Source organism: Myxine glutinosa, chromosome 11, assembly GCF_964187855.1.
Source record: "Myxine glutinosa chromosome 11, kmMyxGlut1.1, whole genome shotgun sequence".
NCBI lineage: Eukaryota > Metazoa > Chordata > Myxini > Myxiniformes > Myxinidae > Myxine > Myxine glutinosa.
The window spans coordinates 57,935,352-57,955,964 of record NC_136271.1 but is presented as its reverse complement, the minus strand read 5'-3'; the positions used below and the strand labels follow the sequence as shown (position 1 = coordinate 57,955,964).

Here is a 20,613-nt window from a genome sequence, read left to right as displayed (position 1 = left end):
GTACCTAGATGTATATGGGATCGGGGTATAGTAGGTAGCTTGCATAATGCATATGGATGGGGGATACTATACGTATACATGTATAGTCAAAGGACGAGTGTGTGGTCGGTGTTTATACATTCCTCACCCTACAACCGGCTTCATACCACGGTACCACCCCTCCACGCAACTACAAAAAAGAAAACTTTTCTTTTAGTAATTCATCTTACTATAATTCACCAAATGTCCGTCTGTCTGTCTGTCTGTCTGTTCGAAGGTACCGTAAAAACTGCTGAACCGATCGCAAAGATATTTTGGGTGGATAATCCTGGGATCTCCCGGAGTAAAATAGGCTATTTAGTTTTCCCAATTTCAGCTTTAGTTTCCAGCATTCTCAGGTTTGGACTCCCGCATAACATTCGCGTTCGCATAACATTCATTGTTCTCATTGTGACGATGTTGTTTTCCCGGGTGCCGCACAAACGGCTGCACCGATCGAACTCGGTGACCTCGGACAAAGACCTTCTCCAAGCACAAACGGCTGCACCGATCTAGATTTAACGGATGTTTATATAAATCGTTTAAAAGCAAAAAAGCCTTCAATTTCTGATATTTAGCCTTTTCATTTGGGCCTCCCAATTGAAGCCCCACCCGTAGGGCAGGTACCGTTGCTAGTATTATAAAAGGAGCCGTGTCTGTCTGTTTGTTACTTGCAAAATCGAAGATTTTTCAAGTATATTGGTCAGTTGCGTTTGTTGTTATTCTGTCTGTCTGTCTGTCACTGGCCTACAGGTCACAATTCTGAAACCGATCGTCACAAAACTTCACCAAGTTGTAGAGATCGTCACACTTGAGAAGCCTATTGATTTGGAGGTCAAAGGTAAAAGGTCATCTGGAGGTCAAATTTCTAAAATCGCCATTTTAAATCCGATTGACTTGAAAATCGAACATCATTTGTATATCGAGCCACTAAATTGGAAAACCAACTATTTTTGAGGTCAAAAAGTCAAAGGTCAACTCAAGGTCAAACTTCCAAAATCATCAATTTTCATCCAATTGACTTGAAAATTAACAGCATTTGCATAGCGCCTCACTGAATTGGAAAACCAACTATTTTTGAGGTCAAAAGGGCAAAGGTCAACTCAAGGTGAAACTTCTAAAATCATCAATTTTCATTTCAAAATTCCTCACTTTTCATCCTATTAACCCGAGCTTTGATCGAGATCGTCAATTTTAATCTGGATGAAATGGACAATTTGATGGATCAATGGCATCCTTTTTTGGGGGGGAGGAGAGGTGGATTTTGCAAGTATCGTGCTCTGCATGACGTCTTCTTGTTTGTTTGTTTGTTGTGTTATAACTTGAGAACAGATCCCCATGCCGTCCCCATGTCAAATAAATAAATAACATCCTCAAGCGTGGCAATGCCGGGGCACCTTCAGGCAGCACATGGAGACGGTATTGGGAGGGAGAGGTGTGCAATAATTGATTGATTAATTGCATATTTCAAATAAATAAATAATAATCGTAAAATAATTTCTTAATCAATTGGCTAATAGCATACCAGTGTTTCATTCGAAGCAGTCGCCTTTTGAAAATTAATTAAATAATTCATTAATAGAAAAAAAAATTAACTGATTAATTAACTGATCAATAAATACTAAATTGATTAATTGATTAATCAATAAATCAAAAATACCCTTTATAGCCAAATCACTTGGTCATTGTCGTGCCCAAATATCAGCTTCCTTGCTCAAAAGGTGTCTGAGATATTGCCCAGATGAGAAAGAAAATAAATAAGTACCTAATTAATCGATAATAATTAAGTAATTAATCAATTAATTTATTAATCAAAAAACAAAAAATAGCTTTTGCCAAAGCACTTGCTCACTATTGTGCCAAAATTTCAGCTTTTCAACAAACAAACAAATAACCGGGGTGAAAACTGAGTACTCCCTTTCAGCGTGTGTCATCGCCGGGCCACCTTCAGTGCTGGGCGATGACGTCATGCAGCGCCTGGAGAGGGAATAAGAATGGAGTGGTGTACAATACTTGTCGTTTAAATATTTATAATAAAAAATACAGTTCGTTTGTTTGCATATATGGCACTTCCTCCAATTAAGATTGGGCCAGAGATGGATTTTTTGGCCTTGTGTTGAGGGGGTGGGGGTTGAAACAGAGGCAGTAAAAGGTAGATAGACCTCCGACCTGCTTGCGATGTGAAAGTTAAGTGGCCGATAGACTCAGCTTCATCACAGGAGATTCCAATGATTATTAAAGCCTGGTGTTCCAGAGCGTCAATCTGAACCAAGTGTGACTCAGGGAAGCCAGCCCAAAAGGAAGAGCAGTGTTCCATCTAGCGGATGAAAGCATTGTCGGTAGAGAAAAGTGTCAACGAAAGACTTTATACGACGACGGAGGATTGATAGTCTGTGGCTGGCTTTGGAGGCCATCTTAGAAATATGGTCTACCCAAGATAGATCATTGTTGATAGTGAGGCGCAGAAGTTTGAGTGACTGAACTACTTCAAGAGGATTGTTACCCTGTGCTCGCGAAGCGAAAAGCAGGGTTAGGCATTTTCTTGCGTACATGCGTACGTGTGACGTAAGTACTTGTCTGCATTTTTAAATTTCATTTTCTTGGCAACAATTGGTCTGATTGACACGAATTTTACAGTAGGAGCGTCTCCACCAGTATAATTTTTCAATTAAATTGATATATGTGGGAAAATTACAATTTTGGCACAATTTTTTAATTCATAATTATGACGTCATAGGTCATGTGGTACGGACATCATCTTGGAAAAACGTGACACCTCTATATTTCCGAAACCGCTCACAGGAAAAAAAAAATTTAAACAATGCTCATTGTCAAGTACTCCCCATGTGGAATAAGACATGTTAATGATGATGTCATAAGTCCCTGGTGTTGGGCTAGCGGCTAGGGTGCCAGCTTAGGATCCAAGGATCCTGGGTTCGAATCCCGGTCGATCGCTGAATTAACGCCAGGGGGGTTGACTCAGCCTGTCATCCTTCCGAGGTCGGCAAATTGAGTACCAGTACACTGGTAATTCCCTGTTTATCGTAAAAAGGCGACAAACAGGGTTGGCGGCAGGAAGGGCATCCGGCCGTAAAACACTGCTTCAAAAAGGGGACCAAAAAACAACAACAACCACGGTCCCCGAAAAGGCCAACCCCCACTTTGCGGGGAAAAATGGCCTCTAAACGGTGGTTAATGATGATGTCATGAGTGCCTTCATTATGACGTCATAATTCGACAAGTACAACGCTTGATCTGATCAGTATGAAAAAACAAATTCTGTGCAACTGTTAGTCCGAAGGATACTAAATTTTGACCATAGGAGCGCTTCCGCCTGTATAATTTTTCTAATGATAATTATGACGTCATATGTCACGTGGTGCAGGTGCCATCTTTGAAAAACCGAAAAACTTTGCACCTTTATATCTCCAAAACTGCTCCATGGAAATTTTTTTAAACATGGCTTGTTGTAAAGAACTCCGCATGAGGAATAAGTGTTTTTAATGATGATGTCATTGGTGCCTTTATTATGATGTCATAATTCGACAGAGGCAACACTTAGTTTGATCAGTTTGAAATTTATTGAGGGTGATCTACACAATAATTATATTAGAGCATATACATTTATGATGTCTTTTCTGACGTGTTCTAGCATCCATATTGGATCAAAGAAAAAGAAAAAAAACCTTCAAAAACAGGAAAAAAACCCTTCAAAAACAGAAAGGTTGTCTTGCATCAAGTTGACTGCACATGGTAAGTATTCTAGAAATACCATCTAGTTAAGGAAGTAGATAGAAAGTATTCACCAGACAGTCTTTTCCGAGAGACAGTGAGAGTGTGAGATTTGTCAGGATTAAAAGACATGTTCCAAGATTATGAAAATTTTATCAGTGTAACTTAATGATAATAGTTGCCATATATCGTCATATAACTAAAAGGATAATCAATTGTGTGTTCGTTTTTGTCTTACCAGAAGAACAAATCCAAAATACAGTGTAAAGCTTTTTAAATTAAGCTTACTGATAATGTTAAAAAAAAAAAATCAATTATTTTTTGACTACAGGCAGATTTTGATGATCATTGAAATCATTCTCATGATGTGTGCACGTGAATCCAACAACGACATGAAATATCAACAACAGAACATTGCACGGATATCTCGCATTCACCGGGAACCTGCTATGTGCACATGTGTGACCAACATGCAAATCAAACGTGCAACTATGCAAAGCAAACGTGTAAGCAGGCCAGAAATTCCAACTATGCAAACCAAATAGACTGAGCCAAGCGGAAGTCAAATGCAAAGCCCATTCGTGCGTGAGCTCAAAGGAAGCCATTGTGCTTATACGCGTGAGCTGTGAGCTCGAGTATCGAGTGAGCTGCAAACAAACTCAACGTATCAAATTGCATTTGAAATGTTCAACGACACTCTCAAGAATAGGCAAGTGATTAAACGCAAGTGATGCAGCAAACCTTCAAACAGTCTTTAAAATGTCGCTGAACTCGAACCCAGCAGAAAGAACAGCTCAAGAATGGCTGTTCGGATTGGTACAGACAGTGGAAGCGCCGGACCTAAGTGAACCAGAGCCATATCTAACCCAGGATGTAAAGGGCCAGTGGAAACACACAACATAATTTAGGAAAGTGCAAAGCACTAAACCTTCGAGTCTGCGTGAGGGAGGCAAAATAAGAACAAATTAAATATATCCAATATCCAAATAAAACTGGATGAGCAGTTGCATCAAGAGCTAGAAAGCAATGCGGCTGACAGCCGTCGCCAAAGTGAAAGACGACTCACAGAACAAGGACAATGTGTTCCACCCACACACCGACGGCGCACGCAACTCTTCCCGTTAATCCGTCTTTCACCAGAAAGCTCAACTGGAAACAGCAGCCCAAACTGAACAGTGAACAACTGGCTTGCATAAAAATGTAGTGACATGGATTAACAGATACACCGCCGGAGTGGAGAAGTGGACCGATGCACCGTAAATATTGGTCCACAACCCTGCTCCAGTGCGCATGCTAAACGTCCATACATTGTCATTTAACTGGACCCATGATGGACCTTGTGCTCTGAGCACTTGCCTCATGATTCCGTGACCCCAGGTTCCATTGTACTCTGACGATTACTCCATTGGACATTCTTGACCTTTGTCTAACAGCACTCTGGGTCGAGATTTCCCAACCCGTGCATCAAGTGCTGTTGTTATTGTGTTGGGATGTTGGTGAATCATTTCAATTTTGTGCAAGTGCCACCCAGAAGTGGTGAGGCCACTTCGCACATAATGCGAAGGCTGTGGGGGTCGTGGGTTATCTTTGGTAAGTTAGTTAGTACAGTTTAGTACTGATAGCTTAACAGGTTATTCAGTACAATTTAGTATGTCATGCATCACAAAGGTGGGCATGGTGTCCTTCTGCCAGTGGCCTCTGCATGTTGGCACAACTGCAAGAGGAAATACGATTGATGACTGCCAAGCATGTCCCAAACAAAACATCGTCAGTTAGAGAGAGATAGATAGATAGAGAGAGAGAGAAAGAGGGGGAGAGAGAGCGAGAGCGAGAGCGAGAGCGAGAGAGATAGAGATAGGGCGGCCGTTCGACCAGAATAAAATACGAGTATCATCACGATTGAATAATCTCCGAATGTACTATTTTTGTGGTGGGCGGGCATTAGGACATTCCTGTAGGAATGCCTGTGCTATTGCAGGAAGGCGTTTCTACTGCTGGAAGGACATCACATGAAAAAAGCAACCAGGGATGATCTGAATGCTTTGAAACCAGAATCTTTCCGAGCAGTGGTTTCAGTTTCCTCAACACCCGCTTCTGAGAAGAAAGGGGCAAATAAACCGGGTCATCGTTTCAAACACACACAGACGCACATACATGACTGATTCATTGGTGATCGTCATGAAACCTCTCACCTTCCAATGTCACCTTCCTATGGACCAATGCATGCATTCTGTTAGGGCTATAAAAGGGCATTGGTAAGGGCACCTTGCATGTAAGGGCTATGGAGTGGAAAATTCACTGTATTCTTCAATGGAGCAAGCGTTCATTTGCTTTCAGTTGAGGGGAATACGAGTGAAATTGTCTTTTCATAGATAGCATTTATTACCTAACCTGAATTGCCCCTATGGGGCATTTAAGGGTCACCACCAAAGAGTGCACTGGCACAACATATCGACCAGAATAGGTGGAATAGGTTGATTATCTCCTCATTGAAGGTTATCATTGAACCAGCTGGATTTTAAGCAACATGAAAGCAACATGACAGTTCTCCTGAAGCTGGTTTCAAGAAGCATATAATCCAAATCCTTAATAATGCTTATTTAACATTTTGTTACTTTTTGACTATTTGAGTTTTCTCATCAAATTTTCACCAAAGCTTTATTATGATAATACGGAGAAGGCAAGTTAACAATTTTGTCAAAAAAGTCAAAAGGTCAAAGGTCAGCGTCACATAATATCACTTTTCATCCAACTGACCTGAAATTTCAATTTACCATTTGAGTTTTGTCATCAAATTTTCAGCAAAGTTTTATTATGAGAATATGGAGAGGGAAAATTAATAATTTGTTCAAAAGGTCAAAATCACATAAAATTGTCAATTTTCATCCGATTGACCTGAAATTTTTAGATTTTGTGTATTGGGTCACTGAATTGGTTCACCAATCAAAGGCCATAAGCCTATTGTTTTCTAGATCAAAAAGTCAAAGATCAAGGTTGCATAAAATCATCAATTTTCATCCAATTGACCTGAAATTTAAAGAACTTGCATATTGGGTCACTGAATTTGTTCCCCAATCAAAAGCTACAAGCCGATTGGTTTTTGTTTTTTTTAGATAAAAAAGACAAAGGTCAAGGTTGCATAAAATCGTCCATTTTCATCCAGTTAATCTGAAATTTAAAGACTTTGCATATCGGGTCACTGAATTGCTTCACTAATCAAAAGCTCCAAGCAGATTGTTTTTTCAGATCTGAAGCTCAAAGATCAAGGCTGCATAACAGCATCAATTTTCATTTTGTATTTTTTAAACTGTGTTACGTGCTCCTCCCCAACCCCCTGGTCACAGTGTACCTCTGAGCCCGGAGAGGAGTCACGGCAGAAAAATGTGTTATTCTGTATGTCAAAGATCAATGGTGAAGCCACACCAATTGTTACCAACAAACCAATATTGTATTAAGATCACACAAGAATAACAGTACAATAATAATAGTAATCAAATGTACAATCAATATATATCCTATGATGGTACCATCAGTTTCGTAATATATAACTCACTGTGCTCCAAGTGAGTGAAACAAGAACATTCCCAATGTCTCTTTCCCGGCTTCTAATCAGAGTTGATTCCGGTTTCAAGCCAAAGTCGATCTGCTCCAGCGATCGTCAGAACAATGTATAATCGAGACCAGAATCCCGTTGGGTTGACAGTCACAGTCATGCGGTCAAAGCTGCGCAACGGCGCCCTCAAGGTGACTGGGAAATGCAAAGGAGCCCTCCAGGAGACTGGGAAATCACACCCTCGAGTATGGACGTTTCACGGCTCACAGTCGGCGAACCGCAAATTAACCTTCAAAATCCACGTTGCACACACACACGCCAGATAAACGTCTGAATGCGGTGAAAACGGCTGAAGCGAAGCAAAGAAAAATTGCGCGGCGCGCAAAGCGCGCGAGTCAAAATGGCCGACGGCCCGTACTCGAGACGTAACGGCCCAACGATGATTCTCTTCGGAATCGACCGCAAAACCTGACACGCAGGTTGATCTGTCACAGCGATAACAACTCTGTCGCAGGAATCCCTTTCCTGTGAAACCCAAAGTTCACTCGTGACTCTTGCTCGCCAACGTTCGCTCCAGACCGCAAAGCAACTATGCTTCTTCTCCGACTCACTCGCTCCGCCCTCTTTTTTCTCCTCTTCCTCTTTGTCGTCGTCCGGTTCCGGTTTCATTTAAAACATTAACTTTTTTTACATTTTGGAAAATAATAATTTCTATTTCCCTCAAACGACAACAATAATAATACATGGAATCAAAAATGTTTACAGTCTATGAAAACCACAACAATGGAAGTGACGAATCCGTAACAACTGTTTTCGTGATTTTGAGCATACAGAAAAAGACGAAGACGTCTGAATACAAACGGACGCGGACGGGCTTTGCATTTTCAGATGCTTTCTAGTTACGTTTTTGTTGGATGCACTAATTTTATTTTTAAATATGCATAATCCCAACCACCCCAATGTTAAACCACATATATATATATATATATATATATATATATATATATATATATATATATATATATATACATATATATATATATACAGACTTGGAATTTAATATGGATTATTTTTTTTGTGGGGGTGAACTTACTTTTCAAGATGTCTTAGAACCAAAAGTTCATTGGAAATATGTTGAAATTATTCGAGATTATGTTAATGAGACCTTTAAAAGAAACAAAAACCACATTTGATATTTCAAAACAAATAAATTGATCCTTGAAAGTGATGGAAACTGATATCGAACTCAATTCATGGACAGTACTGTGTTAAACTTCTGTACGTTTTCCAGAAGTATCTCTTTATTTTGCACATTAGCCAAAATTTTTTTTAACAAAAACAAAAGTTCAATTACGACTGGGATTGCGGACAGTAAAATTACAGTTCAGTACTTCGTGTAACCTCCACGAGCATTCAGGAGAGCACGTACACATTGAGGCATGCTGTTCACGAGATTTGCCAAGGTTTGGATAGGAATCGCTTGCCATGCAGTGACAATAGCCTGCTGCAATTCACGCACAGAGGTCGGCTGCTGGTCCAAGTGGTCGATTTGACACGTTACTTCTGCCAACAAGTTCTCTATCGGATTCATATCCGGGGACATGGCAGGCCACTCCATATGCTCTACACCACTGTCAGCAAGAAAGTGTTGGATCATGCGAGCACGATGAGGCCATGCATTGTCATCTTGGAAGACAAAGTTTCCTCGAAAGGCTGCACGAGCAAATGGAAGCAATGTTTCTTCCAGAATGGCCCTGTACTTGAACTGGTTCAGATTTCCATTCAGAACAACCAGGTCAGTTTTGCCCCCTGCATGAAAAGCAGCCCAAACGGTCACCCCACCACCTCCAGCTTGGACTCTTGGCACTATACAATCTTTGTTGTAGGCTTCATGCACTTGTCTGCGCAGTCGGATGCGGCCATCTTGATGATAGACCAGAAATCTAGACTCGTCACTGAAGATCACATGATTCCAGTGTCCTGGCTGCCATTGACGGTGCTCTCTGGCCCACTGTAATCGGCGCTGGCGGTGTTGTCTGGTCAGGTGTGGCTTTCTCAGGGAACACCTGGCACGATAGCCTGCTTGAACCAGTCGTTGGTTGACTAGCCTTCTGGATACAGGCACATTTGTCAGTTGCTGCCACTCAGCCCTAAGCCGATTAGCTGACTTGGTACGGCCATTGCGGACTAACCGGTGCAGCTGGCGATCATCCCTCCTTGTGGTTCTGCGAGGACGTCCTGGCCTCGGTATTGGAGTAGGGACACCCCTCTGAGCATTTCGTTTCAGGATCTTTGACACCTGACCTTGAGTGATGCCATACTGCCGAGCAATTGCACGCTGTTTCATGCCGTAATTTCGTAAAGCCACCACTCCATGACAAACAGCATTGTCGAGTTGACGGACCATCTCCAGAGGAAGCAGCAATAGCTTTTGGAGACGTGCAGCAGTTGTTTTCCACTAATACAGAATGCAACAACCCTTGTATACCCGACTGTGAAGCCAATCATCAAATGCACCTGTCCGTACATTTTGCCACGCCACCTGTGATATAATCCTGTTGTTGACTTCTTGCTGCGACAGACAATCAGTGACATGGTTCTTTTAACAAATAAATCACCAAAGTGTAAAATAAACTCACCAGATTGATTTTTTTTTTTTTTTTTTTTTTTTTTTTTTTTTTTTTTTTTTTTTTTTTTTTTTTTTTTTTTTTTTTTTTTTTTTTTTTTGTATACAAGATCGAGGCTCGTGAAAGAGCGAACATTAATCACACAGAAAGACAAACAGACACATAAAACAAATAACATCGGGAGCGGTAGACAAGATGGGGAGAGAGGGGGAAGGACACAAACACAACATTTGAGAGCAGGGACCGAGAGACATGGAGACATCGAGAGATCTGTGGGAGGGAGAGGGCTTTGGGGGGGAGGCATGTGAAGGGGGGGGAGGCATGTGAAGGGGGGGAGGCATGTGAAGGGGGGGGGGGGGGGTGGGAGAGGTATAAACATATGGACACTGCCAGGATTTCCAGGAAATAAGTTGGAATTTCAAACAAGGTGGATCTGGGGTGAATTAGTGGGGGTAGAAAAGATCAAGGTTATGGATGGGGGAAGATAAGAGATGGTGGTGAACAGCTGTTTTAAAGACCTGGAGGGAGGAGAGGGATTGAAGGGAGTGTGGGAGTTTGTTCCACAGGCGGGAGAAAAGAGGAATGAAAGAGTGAAGGTGAGCAGAGAGCCGAGATTTCGGCAGTTTAACCATCAGAGGGTTGCTGGCAGATCTTGTGCGACCTGTAGGAATATTTGGGGGACAGAGCACAGAGAGAGCTGGGGGAGCAAGGCCGGAGAGGAGTCGGTAGAAGACAGAAAGACCACCTACCTGCCTGCGGTGAGTGAGTGAAAGGCCCTCAGAGATAGCTTCATCGCGGGAGATTCCAATGATTTTGAAAGCTTTGGATTCAACAGCGTGAAGCCGAGCCAGGTGTGAGGCAGGAGCACCAGCCCATAGGGGAGAACAGTATTCCATTGAGCTGCGGATGAAAGCCTTGTAAGTGGTGAGGAGCTCAGGTGTGCCGAGGAAGGACTTCGCACGACGGAGGATGCCCAGTCGGCGACTGGCTTTGGAGGCCAGCTTGGAAATGTGGTTTTCCCAAGAAAGATCATGGCAGATAGTGAGACCCAAAAGCTTGAGTGACAGAACTTCTTGGAGAGGATTGTTGAGAAAGTAGATGGGAGGGTTGTCCAGTCGATCTTTTCGGAGAGACATAGTAAGAGAGTGAGATTTGGCAGGATTGAAAGACATGTTCCACTTGTTTGACCAGTCTGTGATTTTGTCCAGGTCTTCAGAGAGTGAGGAGGCTGCAGACTGCCGATCTGAGGGAAGAGGAATGGAGCGGCAGAGAGTGGAGTCATCAGCAAAGAGATAGAGAGGATTTTCCAGAGAGTCAGAGAGATCATTGATAAAGACCAGAAAAAGCACAGGGCCCAGCACACTTCCTTGGGGAACTCCAGCCTGAACAGGAAGGGGAGATGAGAGTTAAGAAAGTCCATATATACTGAGTCCATATATACTGATATACTGAGTTAAGAAAGTAAACCCAAGTCAAGAAAAATAAATATTCCATATTAAATGCCAAGTCTGTATGTATGTATATATATATATATATATATATATATATATACAGTCACGTGAAAAGGTAAGTACACCACATGTAAAGTTTTGACTTTTTCAACATATTTCAACATACAGCTATTTGATCTTCATTTCAACAATATTGAGAGATAAAGGTGATATAATATAACAAATATCATGAAAAATTTACATTTTGTAGTCAATTGTATAATTTAAATAAACATAAATGCAAATTTCGCATGTGGAAAAAGTAAGTACACCCCTACATTTGTCACTACTTAAAATACCTAAAATTAGAATCAGGTGCACCAGCTCAGGTGAAAATAATTAGAACATCGTGAGAGAGGATCTTGGAGGAACCTGTCTTATTTAAACTCAGACATTTAGTTTGGTTTGCTCTTTGTTGTTGAAGTGTGTGGCGTCACCATGCCTAGATCAAAAGAGCTCTCCGAGGCCTTCAGAAAGAAGGTTATAGATGCCTACGAGTCTGGGAAGGGATTTAAAAAGATCTCCAAACAATTTGAAATCAATCATTCGACTGTCCGGAAGATCATCTACAAGTGGAGAAGATTCCAAACAACTGCCAACTTGTTCAGGCCAGGCCGGCCCAGCAAGTTCAGCCCGAGACCAGACCGCAAGATGCTGAAAGAAGTCTATAAGAACCCCAGAATGTCATCACAGGACCTACAGGTAACTCTTGCCACTGTTAATGTCAAAGTGCACGAGCCTACCATTAGAAAGAGGCTGCACAAATTTGATCTACATGGGAGGTGTGCCAGGAGGAAACCTTTGCTGTCCAGAAAGAACATCAGGGCAAGACTAAAGTTTGCCAATGAACACCGAGGCAAAGACCAGCATTTCTGGAACAATGTGCTCTGGACAGATGAGTCAACGGTAGAGCTATTTGGCCACAGTACAAGAAGACATGTTTGGTGAAAACCAAAGACAGCATTTGACCACAATAACCTGATACCAACTGGAAAGCATGGTGGTGGAAATATTATAGTTTGGGGCAGCTTTGCTGCATCAGGGCCTGGGCAGCTCACCATGATAGAATCCACTATGAATTCTTCATTGTACCAGAGGGTGCTTGAGGATAATGTGAAGCCATCTGTCGGAAAGTTGAAGCTCAACCGAAGGTGGACCTTGCAACATGACAATGACCCTAAACATACCAGTAAACCCACCAAGGAATGGCTGAAAAGAAAGAAATGGAGGGTTCTGGAATGGCCAAGTCAAAGCCCGGATCTAAATCCCATCGATATGTTGTGGGGGGATTTGAAACGAGCTGTGCATGCAAGAAACCCCTCAAACATCGCACAGCTGAAAGAATTCTGCATGGAGGAGAGGGCAAAAATTTCTCCCAGTCGATGTCAGAGACTGGTAGACAGTTATAAACAAGTACAAAAAGTTTTAATTAAAACAAAAGTCGCGTCGATGTTACACAATGCCTAGATGCAGCTGTGCCTATAACGTCGATGTTATAGGCACAGGACATTCCTATTGATTCGATTACTTGATGTTATTTTTGTGCAAAGTGAAAATATATCTCGGCAATTTCCCGTGTGTGGCGACGAATTTTTAATATATCTCGACATTTTCCCGTCTGTTATTTCAGGCGGTGTATGACTGACCATGCCGTGATTGTAAAAAAATATATCTCGGCAATTTCTCGTGTGTAGCGACACGTGAACGAAGCTATGCTCCTCTCTCCACATTATTGTGACGACGTATAAATTAAATATTTCATCATGACGATTGTCATCAAATGGACGAATTTTTAATATATCTCGGCATTTTCCCGTCTGTTATTTCGGGCGGTGTATGACTGAGCATGCCGCGATTTAAAAAAAAAAATCTCAATGGACTTGAAGTTACAGGCCTTTGAGAATTCATTTCGTTCTATAAAGGGCAACTTTCATCGGATTTTCTTCCCGTTTTTTTTCAACCGAGTCTAAAACTATGTTAGCGACTGTGAAAAATGAAATGATATATCGAATTTGATTTGAAATAAAACTGTGTGAGAGAGGAGGACACCACGGGCCTACAAGACAGGCCTCAAAGCTATGCGAGTTAATAAAATGGTGGATATTTGTTTATATGAAGGCTCTCCCAGAATGGGTGGAGCTATGGTTCCCAGAATGGGTGGAGCTTTGAGGTTTTGTCTTCTCTGCAAGAACAAGAAGAAGAAGAAGAAGAACAACAACAACAACAACAACAACAACAACAACAACAGCAGAGGGCACTCTATGAGCAGCGTCTGCGACGCAGCTAAAAATGCCTACTTGAGGTTGTTTCTGCCAAAGGGGGCAATACCACCTATTAGAGCCAAGGGTGTACTTACTTTTTCCACATGTGAAATTTGCATTTATGTTTATTTAAATGATACAATGGACTACAAAATGTAAATGTTTCATGATATTTGTTATATTATATCACCTTTATCTATCAATATTGTTGAAATGAAGATCAAATAGCTGTATGTTGATATATGTTGAAAAAGTCAAAACTTTACATGGGGTGTACTTACTTTTTCACGTGACTGTATATATGTATATATATATGTATGTATGTATGTATGTATGTATGTATGTATATATATATATGTATATATATATATGTATGTATGTATGTATGTATGTATGTATGTATATATATATATATGTATATATATATATATATATATGTATATATATATGTATGTATATATATATTGTTATAGATCGCGGTTAGATGTTATAGACCGAGCGGTGGTGTAAAACCGCGACCTAACAAAACTCACCCGATTCACCCAGAACTTTGGCCGTATCGCACCCTAGCTGCTCAATGAGGGAAAAGACAAAAGCGACGCAATGTAAGAGGAAAAGGAATTAAAACGAGAAGACGTACAGACGAGTAATGGGGTTTATTATTTACACACACAAGCAAAAAGGAGCAATCAAGTTTATTTACAACACATAAGACGCAGGTGACACAGTGCAAATACTAGCTTATCTACAGGCTTAACTTATCCCAGGACAGAACAAACAAAAGACTGACTCACGCGGGGAATTGCAGGAATCGCAGGATGTGGATGGCTGGAGGGAGAGGGAAGTCCAAGGGGGGTCATGCAGCACGATCAGCGCGTTTAGCAGCCGCCGTTCCTTTTCGGCCCTGCTCCAAACCGCCGCCCAGGCCCCAAGCGGCTGCCGGGTGTCGCTGCTGCTCCCGCCTCCACTTGCCTTGCCAGGCCTTGTCCCACTCGTCTGGTCCAAACCCTCCACTCTTTCTTGGTCCCTCACTCTGACCACCGACTCCTCACCGCAACCAACTCTGTGCAACCAACTCTGACCAACGGTGCAACCAACCCTGACCAACGGTGCAACCAACTCTCTGCGCAACCAACTCTGTGCAACCAACCAACTGTCCAACCACCTCTCCTTTTACTTCCGTGCGCGCCTTTTTATAGCGCCTCCGGCGGTTAAGCCGCCGGCGTTCAGGACACGCCCATCGGGGTGCTCACCTCGGCCCTGGTTGGTCGCGCGACCCTCGGGCTCCGCCCTGGATGACGACGGGCGGGCACGCCCCTCCCCTCTGACGAGGTGGAGACACGCCTTCCTTCCCTGACTCGAGCCTCGTGGTCAATGGCGGTTATTGGAGGGGAGGTAATATTGGCAATCGAGGCTCGGCAATGACGAGAGGGGATGTAATATGGGATGGAGATTTTGGGGATGGGAAGGAAAGGGGATCTATTCTCTTTCACTGGTGCAATGGAGTATTTCAATTAATGGAAGACACAGCCTTACGCTAATACACATAATAAGGATATAACTGTCAAAAGAAAGGATATATCGTGTCCTGCATGTATGTTTTATGGACTAACTACGGAAACGCCCTTTGACCTTTATACAACCACAAACGGAGGGAGGAGGGGTGATATTTTACAACAACCTTTTACAACAACATTTTACCACAACAACAAAATAAAAAAACATTCTCATATCCACAACACTGCACCCTCCTCCCCTTAGGCACGTCCCGGGCCTATTACTTTTACCTTAGTGTGGCACGTAGGTGTAGTTCCCTCTACTTTTAACCTGACCCTGAGTGCGACAGTTTTAAAACATAAATAAATGTGTCCCGCTGCTCCATTGCACCCTGCCTAACAGACTTACGCCCACAGTTAACCGAATTGCGGAATGGTCTTCAAACTAAACACTGACGGTGGGGAGCATTATTTACACTGACGCTATTTTTATTTACAAAACTAACCCAGGACCTGTAATTGTTCTTTCTGGGGGGGAGACAGTCTGCTCTGCATCAATGCACCATTAAAGCACCCAAAAACGCACCAAAGCACCCTCAAGCACCAATCGGTGCACAGTCATCACTGTTCATGAATAAAAATAACCAAACAACCCCTAACCCTGCAGGTGTCTCTTGCTCTTCGGCTCCCTCTGCTGGTTATTATTATTTGTCTTCCAGATGTTGTCATTCTCTTTTGCTTTGCTTACTGGCGGCCTATTTGCAATAAAGTGTGCCCAATGTGTCCTTCTTATTTATTTTATTTATGGCCCACAGGGCCGACTATGTGTGGTTCACCTGTGGGGCATCGGTGCCCTGTGGCCAAGGTCCGCCAGCAAGATTTCGGGCCCTCTTGGCCGGTTCCAGCAGAGGGGCCATGCCCCAACCCATGGGGTCCATAAGTGGTGCTCGGCCACAGGCATGTGGTCCATAATGTGGTGCATCGATGCAGACAGCTGGTTCTGGGAATTTCGGGCGCACAATGGCCGACCCACGCACGTTCCCCTCGGCGCCCAACGGCGCTCAGGTCCTCATGTGGGAGACAAAAAGGGGGGACAAGACAGATGAGCGAGGGGTAAGGTCTCAAGGGTACACATCAAAAAGGCAATGCAAGGCGAAATGCGTACGGAGGGCGAAGTGAGAAAGCTCGTCCCTACCGTACGTCACCCCCCTGTTACCTAGCCCACCCTTGCCCTTACCCCATATGTACAAAACCTACACATTACCAATTCGTCACTACTGTCACGTCTTCCCCATATTTCCCCTATATCAAATTCGTCTCCACAATCCCTCTACTTCAAAAATTTGCCATTATCAATTCATCATCAATCCTCATAAGGAGGCAGAGATGGAACATCAAAGCACAATGTCACACCCACGTCATGATGCGTCTCACAATCCAAACATTTGCATCATAAAAAATAATCAAACATGGCATGGTGTGGAGTACCTGTCACCTCAGGTGAGTGGGTGCAGATGGTGCGAGGAGATCCTTCATCCTAACTACCCTCTAAATGATTTTAACACACTTTACACTACCCGGGGTCTTTCTCTGGCCAAACCATTGGCCCTCTTACACTATGGGTTCTAAAAACCAATTCCCATTGGCCAAACTGTGGTGCTTTTCAATTTGGGGTCTCACTCCCCCGATTCATCTCCCGGTGCCCTCGCACAATTTCTGGGCTGTGGCGTGTACCTCTCCCAGTGGGTCTACCCACCTGCACACCTCCACCACTGCAGTTGCCACCCGAGCTTACCTAGCTCCTCACCCTAACCTATCTAACTGGGGCAGGCCCCTCCTGGCTCTGTCACCCCATGGTGCCCTCTGGCACTGGGCTACCCGGGTCCGTCCTCCGGATCCTCGGGCCCCATCCACAACAACTACTACCGGCTCCCAGAGCCCACCTGCGGCCTCACCTGGCCGACATCCTTACAGTGGTGGAGTGCCCAAACCAACTACACACACTAACAGGCTACACGCCCAGCCATTTCCACAACACCAACGCACCCATCCACATACCATTCTGTCACCCGCACCACAGATGCCAATATCCAACTACAATTTACCTATACCCTCTACCTAACACTTACACTACCCGCCCCGGGTACTCGTGAAAGGGGTCCACTCTTCCCCCATCCACACCTTCGCACCATCCACTCCACTCCACAATTTCCACCCTACTCACTCCACGACCATCCATTCCAATACTCCATACCATTTATTCCAGACACCTGTCTTTCATTCACCTGTCGTTGCACACCTGTGCAATCCTACCTGGTGCCACCTGCACCCTCCTCCTCTTCCTGGACCAGTTGGTCAACACCACACACAATCACCACTACTCCCTCATACACTGCTCCACACACCTGTTCAGTCGCACACCTGTGCAATCACACCTGTTCCATTCTCACCTGTTCAATCCTCACACCCACGGCATCATCTCAGCTAACTACTCCCCTCTGAAACTTGCGCTTCCCAGTCGTCCCTTTAAACTATTGCGCTCCCACGTCATTATAATCCACACTAATCTACCTGCGTCCCCACTACAGGTATCAGTCACTAACTAAACTTAACGTTACCTAATGTCAATCTCTTCTAGATCCCTACAATATAACCTAACCCACCCGGGCTAGTTTTCACTGCCATACACCCCATAAACTATAGCTCCTTTGCCCCCCGTCTGTGAGGGATGGTGGATTTGCCATCCCACCACATCGGGGGTCTCTCGCTATCAATTTTGTACACCTAAATTCCAACCAATCAAAAATTTGCCAATCACTACTCATCATCTGCCAATCATTACTGCCAATCCTTTGCCAATCATCAAATTTTGTTTTTTCTCTAATTTTGGGTCCAAAACACTATCACTATCACGATCACCATCATCACAGTCCGCTATATCCTAGCCTCGGTGCGTCATGACATCATTAAACTCGGCTTCGCAAAGCCGAGCAATGAATTCGGGTGGTTTGATTGCCTGCAGGTTGAATCCGTCCGGCTTTCGGTTCAAGGGAGGTGGTTTGGTTGGACCGAGATTCCACGCACCATCTCGGCGCGGCACCTTGCGGTCCCGGGCCCGATGGCTCCATCTCCCCCGGTCGGAACCCCGTCCCCACGAGGGGGCACCGTTCCGCTTCCTCCCACTCGCCCTCGAACCGGACCGGTCGCCTCGCCCGACAAAGCCCGGACTCGACCGTGCGGGGCGGGGCCAAGCCCGAATCGGCAACGACGCTTCGAAGAGAAACGACGCAGCTTCGATCGACGCCGGGCCTCGCACCCAACCAAGCACCCCTCGCACCGAGTGCTCGCATCGGCTATCCGTCGCTCTAACCACTAAACCGGTTACCATCGACGCTTCACTTGCATGCTTACAAGCATACGCTACCCCTTTCACCCTCACAAAACCTGGCGTTCCAACGCCGTCCGTACATTCCACCAACGCTCTCTCTGTTACACACCACACCTCTTGCGCACACTTCGATCCACACCTCTCCTCCGTTACGTCCTCCGTAACACTCACCATGGGCGTGCACTCCGTATTGCTCTCACTCCCTGTGTCACACCCCGTACACACCGACGTGCATTCTCGCTCGCACTCGGTTTCACTCCCACACTTTATAACACACCCACTCGCCGACGCACACTTTTTCCTCCCACGCGTGCCATTTCCACTCACTCGGGACCCTTCACCAACGCCCGGGTGCTTCCTCGATCCCAAGCGCGCGAAAATTCTTTTGTCGCTAAACATCCTCTTACAAAATCTCCCAGCACAATACACAGCACGTCTCACCTTCGGGGTTCTTCTTCCTCCCTGCACCAAAACCTGCAAACTTCCATTTGGATTAGCGAGTACAGCATCAGGATGTGCATTTAGACTTTGAGCAATTTCCATTCCTTCCTCCGATTGTTGCTCTTTTAACTTTAAGTCCCCGGTCTCTCCAATTTCAACTATACCCATAATTTCTTTGTTCACCTCGACGACCGTTGGCTTTAATAAAACACCCTCCTCTACCTCATCGGTCGCCGGCTTTTCCAAACCCCGGGTCGCGATTTCTACCCCCGTCATTGTACCCGTGCTTTTCTCCGCTTCGCTCAACCAGCGCTTTCCGACTCGCGTTACCTCCTCGTGCACCCCTGGGACCCTTTCGCCCAACTTGCGGTCTCTGTCCCTCTGCTCCCTTGCCTCTGATATCCGTTTTTCCACTTCACACCTGGATTCCTCCCTCAATTTTTTTAGATCACACCCGGATTCGTCTGACATGGCATCCCTCTTCCAATTATACACTGACTCTTCCATAGAGGCCCTCATTTGTGCCATAAATTGCTCCATGAGGGCCTGCATTTGGGCCATCCCTCCCACTTGTGCAGCGGGTGCGGCCGCCGTAGCAATGTGCGAGGCGCCATTTTGTGCGTCTGATACTCCCTCAACCACACCTTCTTTCCTCTCCTCCACCATTTTTTTTCCTAAGTCCTGGGTCGATTCTACCCCGTCTATCTCTCCCACCGGCATCCCGTCGCCTTGAACAGCCATGGCGCGATTTCAAAATTCGGGTTTTGCTTAAAAAAAACAAAGTTCGGCAGCTCGTAATTTTGACCAAATTTTTTTTTCTAGATGTTTAAAAAATTTGGTTCGGGCCCCGAATCTCACTCCCAACACCAATTGTTATAGATCGCGGTTAGATGTTATAGACCGAGCGGTGGTGTAAAACCGCGACCTAACAAAACTCACCCGATTCACCCAGAACTTTGGCCGTATCGCACCCTAGCTGCTCAATGAGGGAAAAGACAAAAGCGACGCAATGTAAGAGGAAAAGGAATTAAAACGAGAAGACGTACAGACGAGTAATGGGGTTTATTATTTACACACACAAGCAAAAAGGAGCAATCAAGTTTATTTACAACACATAAGACGCAGGTGACACAGTGCAAATACTAGCTTATCTACAGGCTTAACTTATCCCAGGACAGAACAAACAAAAGACTGACTCACGCGGGGAATTGCAGGAATCGCAGGATGTGGATGGCTGGAGGGAGAGGGAAGTCCAAGGGGGGTCATGCAGCACGATCGGCGCGTTTAGCAGCCGCCGTTCCTTTTCGGCCCTGCTCCAAACCGCCGCCCAGGCCCCAAGCGGCTGCCGGGTGTCGCTGCTGCTCCCGCCTCCACTTGCCTTGCCAGGCCTTGTCCCACTCGTCTGGTCCAAACCCTCCACTCTTTCTTGGTCCCTCACTCTGACCACCGACTCCTCACCGCAACCAACTCTGTGCAACCAACTCTGACCAACGGTGCAACCAACCCTGACCAACGGTGCAACCAACCCTGACCAACGGTGCAACCAACTCTCTGCGCAACCAACTCTGTGCAACCAACCAACTGTCCAACCACCTCTCCTTTTACTT

The 20,613-nt window shown here is 44.6% G+C and overlaps 1 protein-coding gene across 4 annotated transcripts in view; it reads right to left on the bottom strand.

Annotated features, from left to right (window-relative positions):
- The window catches only part of SGK3 (serum/glucocorticoid regulated kinase family member 3), a 96,192-nt gene that overhangs the window by 52,874 nt on the left and 22,705 nt on the right, over positions 1–20,613 (bottom strand). The window contains exons 1-2 of one of the 4 annotated variants that reach the window (XM_078786702.1): positions 4,817–4,980; positions 4,492–4,686 (exon numbers count right to left, since the gene is read on the bottom strand). The exons of the other annotated variants lie outside the window; for them this stretch is intronic. The gene's annotated coding sequence lies outside the window, so the exon portion shown is untranslated. Of the gene's footprint in view, positions 1–4,491; positions 4,687–4,816; positions 4,981–20,613 lie in introns of those variants that run through there. 4 annotated transcript variants of the gene reach the window in all.